Source organism: Sinohyriopsis cumingii, chromosome 3 (genome assembly GCF_028554795.1).
Source record: "Sinohyriopsis cumingii isolate HCF-2022 chromosome 3, ASM2855479v2, whole genome shotgun sequence".
Taxonomy (NCBI): domain Eukaryota; kingdom Metazoa; phylum Mollusca; class Bivalvia; order Unionida; family Unionidae; genus Sinohyriopsis; species Sinohyriopsis cumingii.
In genome coordinates this window covers 136672623-136687396 of record NC_142963.1, presented here as the reverse complement: position 1 = coordinate 136687396, position 14774 = coordinate 136672623, and the positions used below count along the sequence as shown (strand labels likewise).

The window sequence follows — 14774 nt, the reverse complement described above, 5'->3', positions numbered from 1 at the left end:
CAGCGAATATGTATATATATATATATATATATATATATATATATATATATATATATATATATATATATATATGTGTATATATATGTGTATATATATGTGTATATATATATATATATATATATATATATATATATATATATATATATATATATATATATATATATATATATATATATATATATATATATATATATTTGAATATAATTTGTATTATTTTTGTAAGATTTAACATAATGATTGGAGATATATTAATGGAAGAACAAATATTTGAATAACACAAAACTAAACACTTGTGATTTGAAGAACCATAACTATTTGATGCCCAGCAGCAGGGGGGCGAATCCGACATTTTGTCCAAACGTCATTTGGCTTAATTAATACTTTCTGCACTCAGCGGATCCGGTGTCGTCAGCGCCTGGTAAAAAAAAAACGACGCGTTCGTCGGGGGATCGTCCAATCGTCATTTGGTTTAATTGATACCTTCTGCGCGCCGATCCCAGCGTCGTCAGCGTCCGGTAAACACATCGACGCCGTCGTCAATGTCATCGCCCGCCCTGCTGCTATGATCTTACAAACAGAGTGATCACTAACTCTTCCTCTTGTAGGTCAATTAGGTTATTTGACTGATCGGTAATTCTAAAATTAATTCTCGTTGAAAACCGATCATGGCATCGCATATAGACCGGATTAATCGGACTGTCAATGATCAAAAATCCCGGAGGGGCTGTTGGTGAAAACGAATAAAGGATATACCCCTGTTGAGCTTGATTTGATTGCTTGGTATCCACCTGGTAACTCCCTTCGATAACATCGCACACTAGATTAATCGCTATCACCGATGCAATATTTACGTTGTATGGAGCAATATGCCTACCACCATCTCCGTTATCGTATCTGAGGATAGTTGATGGGGGGGGGGGGGGCGTCCGCGGGTGGATTCTCAGGCCATCCTAGTATGGTTCTTATTGAACTGTTATAAATATCAACCATATACCCCGGTGTGCTTATTTCAATCGTCGACGATAACGTCGGTTCATGAACCGTAATAGCGATTTTTGATTCTTTTCCTGTGATCGATTTTATCCTGCGTCGAAATTCCTTATAGATTTGTTCTATTTGGTATGACCCAGTTGGTATTGTAACCTCCTCCCAGTCTGGGGTCCCATCGGGTTTATTTGTCCGTGCAAAAACCAGCGAGTTATTAGGTTGTTGTCCGTTAAATGCGTCCGCTCGAATATTAGGCCAACTGTGATATATTCGCAATTTTGCCAGTGCTATTTCCTTTACTGGAACCGGCGATGGGAAGTTCACACTGAATTCGGGTTTCGTTGACGTTATCGATATCATATTTGTTTGTACCGGAGTGGTATTCTCCGCGATCCGCTGAAGTAATTGAGACCCTTCCGGGTTCAGCGACATTATTATTATTCGTTGTTTTTAGTGTCTAATTTCAACAACCAGGTGGTTCCGGCTTCCAGTTGAAAATCCTCGATTTTTGACATCGCGGAGCTATACAACTGGACCATCGTGGAGAATTCAACATCGGATATGAACAAATTATCAATCGATAACGAGATCAACCCGGATAATTTCGAGTACGCGTCGGATACTATTTGATGTTTTACTGTATACTCGTCGAGTTTTTTCTGAAAACACGATGATATCTTCCTAGTGATTGCGTTGGCGACTCCAGCAATTGTTGTCATCGCGGAGATAGCGATTGCAACAGCGATCGGGGCTATCGTGGTTACCGTGGATAAAATAACACCGGTACCGGCTACTATACCCGACACCGAGTACACGACCGCGTCGATGGTGGTTATTTTTCTGCGGTATTTTTTTATTTTTGCGCGGTATTGTTCGGAAAGCGTTTTCAAATTCGCGGAGAATTCTTTTGCGGTATCGAATCGATATTGATGTGACGTCGGTGATACCTCTGATTCAATTACCCTGGTGGTCATTTTATTCTAAAAGAGCTAGTGTTTTTAATTACTTAGATTCGCTACAAATTCCACAGACCATGTGATGTTTGCCCGGGCTAAATTTCCATCAACGGCATAAATTGTAAACTGTTCAGTTGCGTTCTTGTCTATAATTGTTGATATTGTATTGTTAAACCCGGATGAACTCGACGATAATATATTAAACTGCATCATTGAAACCAGTGTCAATCGATAAATGCCCTTAACAGTTGCGGTAGTATTTACTGTATTCTGTGTAGGAGTCCAATCGAATGATCCATGCCGAATTGTGTATACTGTGTTGATGATGTTCTCATGAGGGATTTTTATTTTTTCGAATTGCTCTGCTACTCTCGGTAGTCCGTCTTTAATCGCTTCAACATCAGTTCCGATTATTTCTATTCTCCGCAAATTCGCGTCTGTATTAATCTTGTTCGCTGCAACCCTAGTAATGAGTATATCTATTTCCTGTATATGCGCGTCCACATCTTTTTTGTTCGCTGCAACCTTAGTAATGAGTGTATCTATTTCCCGTGTATGCGCGTCCACATCTTTTTTGTTCGCTGCAACCTTAGTAATGAGTGTATCTATTTCCCGTGTATGCGCGTCCACATCTTTTTTGTTCGCTGCAACCTTAGTAATGATTGTTTCTATTTCCCCTGTATGCGCATCTATATTTCTTTTGTTCGCTGCAACATCAGTTTTGACTGTCTATATTATTCTTGTTCGCCACAATATCAGTTTTGATCGTTCCTATTCTCTGTTCATGCACGTCTATACTTTTTTATTCGCTACAATATCAGTTTTGATCGTTTCTATTTCCCCTGTATGCGCGTCTATATTTCTTTTGTTCGCTGCAACATCAAGTTCGATTGTTTCTATTTCCCCTGTATGCGCGTCTATATTCCTTTTGTTCGCTGCAACATTAGTTTTGATTGTTTTTATTTCCTGTCCATACACGTCTATATTTCTTTTGCTCGTTGCAACATCAGTTTTGATCGTTCCTATTTCCCCTCTATACACGTCTACACCCCTTTTGTTCGCTTCAATATCAGCTCTGATTGTCATTATGTCCTGTGTATGCGCGTCTATATTCCTTTTGTTCGCTACAATATCAGTTTTGATCGTTCCTATTTCCCCTGTCTGCGAGTCTACATTATTTATGATCGTTGCAACATTAGCGCCGATTATTTCTATTTCCCGTTCATGCACGTCTACACCATTTCTGTTCGTTGCAACATCAAATTTGATTGTTTTTATTTCCTGTCCATACGCAGTGATATCATTTATAGTTATTGTAATCTCATCCGGTTTGACATTTTTTTTACCAAGAAATTTATCAACGGCGCTATCAACCCTGTTAAAATTTTTTCGTAACGTGTAAAATTGGCCCGACAGCGTTGTAAACTCCGAAATAGTATTTTTTATTGTTGCAAGATTCGGTTCGGTTACCGTCGGGGTCCCGAAAAAACTAGCGGTAGTGAGTTGTATATCGGTGACAGATTTTTTCACCCGCGCGTCAAGTTCGGTCACCGATTTATCCAACCTTGTAAAACCGTCTCGGATTAATGTTATCGTCGATAGATGTTCACCCGGTTTGAGTCGTCCGTCGCTGGTATACAGCGCGATAGCGTTCTCGGCGGCATCACGCTGTCGTGTTAAAACGTCATCCAGCGACACATTACTGGATTTCAATCTACCCTGGCGGTCTTGAAATACAACTATTTCACCTGGGTCAACACTTGTTAAATTCAACGTATCAGCGATTTCATCCTCAAATAGTTTTTTTATGTCATCGGTGTCATCGGTGGCGGGCGTTTCCGTGGACTTTTTCAGCGCCGAAACCGGTCGTCCCCAGATATCAATCATCGTTATTGTAAAAAAAAACGGCGTTTCTAATTAACCCGCCGGGCCTCTACGACCCCACTAGTGTATTCGTTTACAACCACATGAGGTGGTTTCCGCGATGATGAAATCGCCGTGAGTACGTTCAATACCTCACGGCCGCATATCGGCGGGTCGCTTAATCGCTGTGTTGGCAGCGTGGAATAAAACGCCCGGGCTGAACACGCCCGGATATACCGCATGAACTCTTTCGGCGGAGCTAACCCGTATGAATCAAAATAGACGATCGCACGCGGATCAATCGCGTATGCAACCCAATGAGTTCCCGCTCCGGAGGACCCATCGAGGTTAATTATGCCTGTTTCAATATTCCTTGGCGCCGCCGGTAATTGATCCCTCATAAAAACACCCCTGAAGTTTTTTATCGCTAGCGCGTTTGCGGCGTCTATTAAATCAAAATTAGACATGGGAGTCATTGACTCCTGAGTCAATAAACGGTTCCCGGTAGTCTTAGACCCTTCCCCGAGTACCATGAATACGGGGTTCCCGGTAGTCTTAGACCCTTTCCGGCTACGGGTCGTTTTTTTTTATAGCCTTTCCCGGTTGCCTTCTTCAGTGCCATCCCCGCCGCGGTACCAACGGCTCCTAACGCCGCCGCCTTAGCCACTGCTGGTGCGGCCGCGGCAATCAATGCCGGAATCGCAGCTAACAGCGAAAATATCCCACCGGTCTTTTCCATGTTTTTAATCGCTGCGGCCGAGAAATCTATTTGAACACCCTTTTTATTCTTCATCGCATTATTGAAATGTTTTATTTGACGCGCCGTCAACGATATCTTATGATTACCACCCGCCATCTGCGACGGCTTCAGCGTTATTGTGGTTCCGCATTGTTTAGCCGACTTTGATCGTAATTTCTTGACTTGACCATCAGTCAACTCTACACTGACGACACTATACGACATTTTATTGTAAACGCGTTTGTGCTTTCAATTACATGTTTTCCACTGGCGCATCAACGATTCTCATTCGTCCGCCAACACCTTCCAGCAGCATTGATTTATCGCTGAGAATGACAGCAACCGCTCTATAATTAACACCAGCCGGGGCTATACGAGCTCGGAAGTGTATATCAACGACGGATTGTCTCGTTAAATCAAGATGCTCCAACGAAAAATAATAAATCGGATACAGGTTTTTAAAATCAAGTTGCGATATTTGCAAACCGGTGTCGACGTTTTGATCACGACCCATATATGACAGCAATCGATGGTACACACGTGCGACATGGTTGTCGCCGTAATTAAGCTGTATATCCTCGGATGGTTCCTGTTGTCCGTTTATTCTCAGCGAAACATCCCTGACTCCTAATTGATCAAATATCATATGGCTGCGTTCTTGACTGCCCAATCGTTCCCTATTCTGTAGCGCTATGAATATATGACGCGGGGCTGAAACACCGTTTTGACGCCAAGTGCCATGTAAACGTATCGGCGACGTTATCCTCTTTAGCATCAGTTGTTACCGCTAGCCAACTCAACAACGATTTTCCTCCCTGTTCCATAAATGCTAACAATCGTGCTTCCGTGGTAACTGATGGAGTCAGCACCGGCATCCACAATGCCATTTTAGTTAAAACGACTTTACCGGCAGCGACGCCAGCAGCACGCCATATTGCATTGTTATCATCGCCCCTTCGCGTCAGCGCGATTGTATGCTTGGCCCCATAGATGACTTTTCTAACATTTCTGCAAAATCCAAATATGTGATGGAGTGGAATCGCGCATGAAAACTGTCGGCGTGGTCTTTTTAGCATCAATATTCGTGCTGCGAATCCCATATTGTAATTATCGTTAAGACTTTTTATAACAGTGAAATTAGCGCCTGGTCTTGCTCTGCGGTCTGGGTTATTTGCTTCAGCCTGTGGGTCAGTTGCGGTATCTCTTTCCACCAGCACGTTGATGTACTGAAAATGGTCAGCGTTATCGGTGGTGTCCTTCGCAAACATCATAGATGGGCCCGCCGATCTTGTATAATCATCCGAGTATCTCGCTAACCCAATTATCGTCGTTGCAACATCAACCTCGCGTTCTATTGACTCAATTTCTCGCCCGTCAATAAGATATCTGGCGCTCTCAAATAACGCCATGATACCGTTGTTGACAAAAGCAACTCGAACATGATTGTCATCTGTGTATGGTGCATTATCGGCGGCATTTGTCACGAGTTCTCCCTCAATTTCGATAAACGCTTCACACGGCAGAAAGTATTTACTGGTATCTTGGACTTGAAGTTCAATTCGCGATCGTAGGTCAGGTTGCGCTGCATAATAAGAATAATATTGATAATCACGGACAGAATCATCCCTGCGCACTGGGGCATCCATATCAAACGCGGGATCAGCGGTTCGCGCAAACATTTTATTATTTATCATGTTGATGTTTTCAATTGCGATTTTTTCGTCGTAAATTCTTTGAATTCTGTTTAAGACCACTCCCCCGCTATTGCGTTTATGGGCGCGTTGGTGGACGACTGAGCCGCCAACGACTCTAGTTTTTCTTCCACGGCGTTATTTATTACTTTACTGACATTTGCAGGCATCACTGTCGTTGATGGCATCACCGGTGGTTTTTGTTTTTTTCTCCTCACCAACGACATTAGTTTGTCCCGCGCGGCTGAAAGCGCCCTTCCGGCAACGTCTCCAATAGCACTAATACCCTTATCACGAATAACATCAATAGCCTTCATTCCTAATTGTTTGGCTAACGGCGCTACTTTTGGAGCCATTCTTGTGAATAACCCCGCAATGGTGCTACCGAGACCGTCTCCATAGTACGCGCGGTAAACAGGCAATCGCGAGTTTACCACGTAGACGAGTACTGGTTTATCGTGGTTGTAGTGTATGATCATCTTTATTATAAAAACACCGGTTTTTCAATTAGTGATTGTGATCACCAGTGATTGATCACCCCCCTTCCCCCACCGCCGTGTGGAAAACTGGAATAAATTTTATCAAAATTTCCTTGGGTTTTTACCCTCGATAAAAATCCGGTTTTTTTCCGGTTTTTTCTTGATTTTTAGTCATTTTTGGTCATTTTTTGTTGCCTATAGTCGTTTTTATTCGATTTTTCAGCAAAAACATCGATTTTCTCTAAATGATTTCCTGGGGTTTTTGCCCTCAAAAAACGGTCAAAAAATGGCAAAAAATGGCAAAAAACGGTCAAAAAATGGCCAAAAACGGTCAAAAAATGGCTAAAAACGACCAAAAACGGCCAGAATTAACAAAAACGATAATTTTTTTTAATTATCCACGAGTTCGTCTATGAGCGTTCGATACGCACTAACGTCCATGATACCGCCCGTAAATAACCGCTTGCAAATATCAGCGGCCTCATTGATTATTTCCGGAGAGTTATTTCCGGCTCGTTTTCCTCCGATTAGTACCTCTAGCCGTGATATATCACTGAGAACACTGTTAGGACAGGTAACGCCGTAGGATTCTTTGCCAACAGAGTATCCTTTTCCTTTTTTTGGTTTTATACTTTTTACTTTATTGTGGAATATTATATATTTATTATCACGCGGTGATAATGCATTCTCGTGTTTATTCGCCAAATACACTATTCTTGTCCAATCCTTTAACGACTTTATATTTTTCTCGTAACCGCTATTGATATGCTCCTTATCTCGTATGCTCTTAGCAAAATTGTTGGCAGCAAAATTAATTAATTCATCATAGCGGAGGCCTCTAATTTGATCTATTGTGCTCTTCTTGAGTACATTACGGGGTATACCCCTCTCTTTTTCTTCTTCTGGTATTTCTTCTTCTGGTATTTCTTCTTCTGGTTCTCTTGCGGTGGCGCCTAGTTCTTCCTCGTCGGCCATTGTAACATAAGGTTCTTGTGGTTCGGTTATAGCGAGTGGTGGTGACCTCCGTGTTGTGGCAGTCGCTATTTTCGCGGGAAGTGTTTCTAAAGACCTTTTTGTTTGTTCGGTCTGAGCCGCTATCTTTTCAAGCGCATCGAGAACGGGTACAGTTGCCGCCGTAACATCTTTGGTCGCTTTAGTTACCGGGGCAAAGAGTTGTTCGCTTCCAACAGTAAAATCGGTTTGTAGTTGCTGCCGCGTTTGAAGTTGTTCTCGGACCCTGTCTCGTAACGGTATGAACTTTTTAAGCGCCGCTAGCCGCTCTCTGGCTAGCCGAGTAGTGAGTGATTCGCCTACCATTATTGCAATTGCGAAGCAATTTCTAATTTCTCGCCGGAGTTTTCGTCTATAATCCTTCTAATGTTTTTGATCTTGCTAGAAATCTCCCGGCGTCGTTCATAAACACGTCCGAGTTTTTTTCGTATTATTTCAACGGCAGTAAATAGTCCAATGAATGCATTTGCGTCATTGTGGTACAAGTTTTCATTAATCGTATGTTGTAATCGTTTTATAAAAAAGTACTCGCGGGCCAGGGTAAAACGCCCCCGTTTTGATTGCTCGTTAATAATTTCATAATCGGATAATATTTTTTCACTGTCGAGACCATCAGATAATTCAATTCCTTGATTTTTTAATTTTGAAATCTCGGCTAATATATTATTGATGTCTTCGATATTCATTATTCTTACAGAACATCTTGTTTTTAAATAAAAAAAAAATGAACCCCGTGTATCAATCCCGAGGTGTTCAACAACACTGAATACTTTGTTTTCTTCCGGAACAGACGATTTGTTGTAGCGTTCGCACTGTCATGGCGACTTCGTCAGCGCCATAGGCGCCGGTGGCCTTGTCACGGTGACTTCGTCACTCGCTAATTTCTGTTATATATGAAAATCGAATTCTGTGCCCAGTCTTTTTTGAGATCGCTGAATTCTGTATTCCTTCTGCAACAAATCGTACTGAGGTTATACAAATGTCGAAATATTTTCCTGCCGCATTCATGGAGTGAAATGTTTTTTCTTCGTGCGTTGTTGTATCAAACGATTTAACACCCCTTGCTTTCTTTGGGTATTTACCAGTTTGGCCTTTTTTGGCATTCTGACTTTGCGAGATAGCTTGCAAGTTTATAAGAGAATTATCAGTCTTATTATTATTAATATGATCAATCACAAGTCCATTCTCGATTAATCCGTTGAATACCTCAAATACCGCCCTATGAACATAGTACTTCTTCTTTCCGGCACCAAACATCAAATACCCCTAATTATTTTTCCATCCAACCGGCTTCTTCAGTCTGCGGTTTCTGACAATGCCGTCGCGAGATGCCTCGTAATTGACGAGCAAGGGGTGAGGTCTGAACTCTTGGTCCATTTATATAATAATACTACTTGTCTAATTTATTATTTGGTTTAATTATAAATCTTTCAACGTAGTCCTGGGGGGTTTTGATGACGAAGTCGGCGGTGGGGTCAATAACGGCGTTTTTAATTCGCTTGTCATAATAGCGTTTTAGTTCCCTGTATCGCTTTCCGCCACAATTAATACACAACTGCGATTTTCCTCTTACACCGACGTGGCAAACCAAGCACGGGAGGGGGCCAAGAGAACCATTACGAACGCTTTGTAAATGATACCCGCAGAATTCACCTCTACATGATTTATTGCACGGGGTTGCCGACCCAATCATCAACCATTTGCAGTGATTCATTATACTATATTCTTTCATTTAAATACTTGTTTTAATTATATGGATGAGTTCGAGAGATTAGCAGCAATTAAGCCCTGGAAAAATATTAAGTTCAATCTCGATAGAGTCCTCAAGGACACACCAAAAACGGCAATAAACGATAGAACCCTGTTGAATAAAATACGCGATTGTATCAATGAATTCAAGCGTGATGGTGCATCTCATAGTTGGTCAACATTTCGAATTGATGGCGTTGTTGATGCTACCATGAACGACAACCGCGCAGCAACGATAATATCACAACTTGACGGTAAAAGGTATTTCTTCAGAGTAAAATTCATTGTCCGGGTGGAATCAGGTGATTGGATCATACGTGATAAATTTGAACCAGTTCTCAGCGACAAGAAAACAGTCATTGTCAGCCGCGACTCCAAGCCGGGGTTGTTAACCGGAATTGACAGACCATACTATGAACGAGCGTATCCTGAAACAGCAGTTGTTTATGGAATATACCCGTTAAATAAGAAACCTGATATCGGAAAACTGAAACCGATGAAACAGTCAACGGGGATAAATTGTGTAGCAGAACGAGTAATAGAGCATTTTACAAATGCATGTCGAGGAAACAAGTTGACTGATTTACGACGTAGCAAAATAATCCAATGGGAGGAGACAGTGCGCGAGCGAGGAGCGACCATCAGCGACATAGCGAAATTAGAAACATCGCTGAGATTTCCAATAACCGTTACAACGATAACCGGTGAAGTATTACACGAATCGAAGTACAAATCAAATGGGGCCCCAATCAAAATTATTGATCATAACGAACACGCGTGGACGCCCGCGATCACAGTGTTTCCACGGGATAGAACAGTAAAGTATATCCCGGGGGAATTCCTGGGAGAGGATGGTTTTCTCGCGGAGAGGAAACTATTTGATGCTATTGCTTGTTTGTGTAAAAACGACCCTGTATCAATGTGGTTACTTCGCAGCGCTGATACCTTTGATCAGTTTGTAAGACCAAACGGTGAATTATACCGCACTGAAGCGTTTCACAACAAGATGAAAAAAACCGCCATGGAATTTGAAGAGCATGATGAACAACTGCTAACAAATTGTTTTACGATTACATCGGTTGCGGCTCATGTTGCAGCGAGGAAAAATACGTGGAGTCCAACGCGCAAGGAATTTCTACCGGATGTACAATCCAGTTGTTTGGAATACTATCACGGTGGACTATGGAACACTGAATACAACCGCGACGCTATGATCTCGGTTGATATGGTTGCCTGTTATCCAGCGAGTTTTCTCGGGTATGGATCCGCCGCTGAGTACTTTAGACGATTTGGACACCCCAGACATGAAATGACTCGTGTTGCTATTAATGGACCACTGCCTGATTTTGATTTAACTGGATTCGCTCGCGTAGTATCATTTGAGTTCGCGGCAGGACTCCATCGCTGTTGTTATATTTGGATCGGTAGACACATGGCTGAAAAAAAGTGGCTGCCAATAGCGCTGCTACGGTATATGATTGATTGTAGCATGCTTGTATCGTTGATTGTCAGTGACGCGATTATATCATACCGGGCGCAGACTGAAGTCTGGTTACCAGAACCGGAGCGTCTAGATAGCATAATTGACGAGTCCAGAAAACACATCGATGCCGACGAGGAATGTATCATCGAATGGTCCAAAAAGATATTCAACCAACGAAACCACGAGGCAAAAGATCTCGGTAGAAGAATAATCGGTAAGTTCACACAAGGTGGAAAAAACTGCGATTACAAACGATATTGCTCACGGCTGATTATAGATGACGCAGAATATGATTTCGTAATCAAGGACGCAGTGGCGAAAAATAGATACGTGAACTGCGAAACAGCTTTCTTGTCCAATGGAACAAAGTTGGGTACAGTTGTTACCTACAGCGATGGAGACAGCCCAGCATACCCGCATTTGAGGGCGTCTATGCTGGGTTACGCCGCTATCAATTTATTCTCGATGATAAATAGATTCCCCGACACCGCGGTTAGAGTAGCCGTTGATTCGTTTTATGTTAACGTAGCGTATCAGGAAAACGTAGCCGAGTTTACTAGTCCGGACGAGAGTTGGGGTACATGGAGAATTAAAAATGAAATACGACGCGATTATTCCCCGTCAGCAGATGTCACCGTTGAAAACAATTACCTACGCGTTGATAAATTATCGGAATGGTCTAATGCACCACCGTGTTCTGATCCAATTTGTAGACACAAAACAGTTTATTTAAGCGGCTGTGGCGGGTCAGGAAAGACGACTCGAGCAATTGAATTATTTCGAACGCGGGCAAGTATAATCGTGCTTACACCGACCCATAGACTAGCGCGAGAGATAAAACAACGAAATGTTGACGCCATTACTTATCACAGCTTTTTTCGATACAGCGGCGGTGAGTGGACTCCTGATCGAATGGGGGAAAAATTTATTCCTGAGGTTATCATTTGGGATGAGATATGTACTGTTTCGTTAGATGTTTTACAAATGTTTCTTGATTGGTTGCTGCTCGCGAATACAGCGGTGATCATGTGTGGCGACCATGGCCAACCGCCACCATTTGTCGGCGAGGGCCCACATGATTGGTTAAAGGGTTTTGTGGACTATTATGAAGAAACCGATACTGATTACCGGGCACTTGATGAACAACTGCGCGAGGTTAAAAAATTAATCAGATTACAGCCGGATAGAATTCAGTGTGAAATAATCCGCGAGGTGATTCCGGAAACGCCGTTAAATGAATTCTGGGAAACATGGAGACCAAACGATTTAATTGTAGCGAGTAGAAAGATAGTCAGAGACACACTTCAGCGGAGGTTGTTTACGTTGCATAAGGAAAAGTTTCCAACGCGCCCAGTGCCGTTATGTTATAGACCCGCGGATACACGGCGGCAAAACATTTAAGTTGAAATTCCAGGCCAGACAGAAAAACAAATTCTCGTGCTGAATGATATCGTGCTCGTTGATATCAGCGTCGTCGAGGACGCGCTACGTGCTGATAAATCCCCGTGGACGCTAGGATACGCAACGACAATACATTCCTCGCAGGGACTAACTATCACGGACATAATTGTTTGGATGGTTGATAATCGCATCGAATGGTCAAATCTAGTCTATCTTGCGGTGTCCCGAGTACGGAGGATCAATCAGCTTCGAAGAATTGTTGTTGACGGAGTCACCGACGGAGTCACCATCGATGCAAGCGTCATTAATAGAAAACTCTCGGGTTACCGCCAACAGGATAAAAAAAACAGCGGCGTTTTGATATTGATGCCAAATTAATAATCTCGCTACGACAACAACAGAATAATCACTGCGCGAGTTGCAATTGTATAATGAATTGGCGCTATTCGGATAAAGACACTCGCCAATTTACCGTGGACAGGATCGATAACAGTCTCGGTCATGTCAAAAACAATGTAAGGTTGACCTTTCTTGAGTGCAATAGACGCAACGGCGCTAGTTAAGACCACGTGGGGGCAATTGAGTATCGTCAGGTATCACTTGTAGTTGCTCGCGTGTAAACCCGCGCCGAGGAGCAGTTGAATCCAGTCTATAGATCGGTGGTCTACCAGTTGATCGTGTTATCGTTGATATGTTATGTGTGGTAACACTCCAGATAGGATCAGTAGCTCTTTTTTTACCGCCTTCAAGCTCTCCTGGTTCATATAGATATCTCACGGTAACATCGCCAAGAATCGGCTTGGAAACGCTATCTATTTTTGATCTTCCGGGTATATACTCGTATTTAATCGCGTCGCTGGGCTTCATGTTGATTGCTCGGGTAATCTCGTTATTTAACGCTGCAATTACGCCTGGCAACCTTTTGACCCATTCACGAGATCGTTGTTCTTGGATGAATTCCTTCGCGTATTGATATCTAAATAACCGTTCAGCAAGAGTCCGATTGAATCGTTCAACAATTGCCTGATCACGATGTAGCGCAGTATGACCTCGTCGTATCGCGACGCTATGATGTTTCAGCGTTGATAAAACAGCGCCGCGAATTTCACTACCAGGATCAACTTGTAATAGATTTGGCCAGCGCAGAGGACCTCTTCGATAAATCCGCTCAAACGCAGCGGCTACTTCAGTTGCTGACTTTGTTTTTAACGGCTCCGCTTGTTTGTATCGACTCGCAACATCAACTACGGTTAGCGCGTATTTGTAACCGTTGTCATGCGGCAAAAATAGTATATCAGCCTGATGAACTTCATTAGGTACGCTGACATCAAAGCGCGAGAAGTTGATTTGTTTAGGCGGTGGTAGATAGATTTGCCATATAGCCTGTTTGGATAACCAATTAGCCGCAGTGGCCTTTGTTACTTTTGCAGCGCTTGCAAGCTTACCAATTGCGGCCTTTCCCTTCCAGTATCCTCTCGGAGAATAATAGATGGATTCCATGTTGTTATTATAAACGCTAGCGTTTTCAATTACCAGCGCGAGAAGCTCCGCTTCCAATCATTAATTTACCTTTCATAGCCGATTTTACCAACCATGAAGCCAATTTTTCTTTGACGGATTTATCAGGAATAGCATTTAACGCGTGAATTAATTTTACGTCCGCGATATGACGCTGTTGCAGATCGCTACTTTTGTAGTAGGCAACATCATGAGCATGACACGCCTTATCGATAGCGTTTATTGGATACTCACCGGGTTTGGGTTGATTTTGATCATCGAGTCTGATATCTAATCGTGTTCCGGGGCCACAGTAGTTATATCCTGGGAGGTGCTTTTCTCCTGGATACTTTGCCCACGGGGTTCCGGGGAGTTTTGATAACTTGGCTGCAATATCACCTCCTCGCTTTTTTTTAAAACATCTCCGGGTTTAATAGAAATAAATCTAAATTTCTTTGTACCGCATTGTACACACGTGCCAGTAAGCGCCGATCTGTTATTTCTTGTTGTAACGGTTGTCATATCATTTGTGCCAGTACGCACTCTACACTTCACACAATATAGATCCATAATTTATGTATAGAGACATGAATATAATTGACTTTTCAGCGACTAAAACAAGAGAACCAGTTAAGCATGTTGCAGCGTTACCAGACTCGATCCGGATGATTATCATCGGACCATCTGGATCCGGCAAGACGCAATTGTTACTCAATTTAATAATGAGATGGATGAAGTGGGATAAGTTGTATTTGGTTGCTCCTAGCGTAGATGATCAACGATGCTACGAGGTGTTGAAAGATTTCAACGAGAATGCATCAGCGATCGCTAAAAAAAATATTATTGAGTTTATTACAGATATCAATGATGCACCAGGTATCGATGATATTGATGGCGACGTTAACAATCTAGTCGTGT

The 14774-nt window shown here is 42.4% G+C and overlaps 1 protein-coding gene across 1 annotated transcript in view; it reads right to left on the bottom strand.

The window, feature by feature from the left end:
- The window catches only part of LOC149803930 (hepatocyte growth factor receptor-like), a 192745-nt gene that overhangs the window by 20400 nt on the left and 157571 nt on the right, over positions 1-14774 (bottom strand). The gene's annotated exons all lie outside the window — the stretch shown is intronic.